Raw genomic sequence first — 341 nt, forward strand, 5'->3', positions numbered from 1 at the left:
TGGCAGACATATTTGTGTTATACCCCACACATCCGATCAGCACCCAGTACCAGGGGCGGCGATACCGGGGGGGACGGGGGAGACACGTCCCCCCCCCTCGATTTTTGTAGGGGGGGATCGTCCCCCCGGAAAATTAAAAAAAGTGCAAACAAATAATGTACAGCAAATACTGACTAAAGACTGCAACACACTATTAGGCTTTGGAGGGTCCAAGAGTGCAGCGTTTAGACTTAAAAATTAAGCGTTTAGACATAAAAATTAAGCGTTTAGACATAAAAATGTAAAAATCTTCTGGCTCGGGCTATGCCCACTCGCATAATATTCTTTAAAATGTTCAAGTA

This window comes from Strongylocentrotus purpuratus, unplaced genomic scaffold (genome assembly GCF_000002235.5).
Source record: "Strongylocentrotus purpuratus isolate Spur 01 unplaced genomic scaffold, Spur_5.0 spur5_scaffold_5, whole genome shotgun sequence".
Classification (NCBI taxonomy): domain Eukaryota; kingdom Metazoa; phylum Echinodermata; class Echinoidea; order Camarodonta; family Strongylocentrotidae; genus Strongylocentrotus; species Strongylocentrotus purpuratus.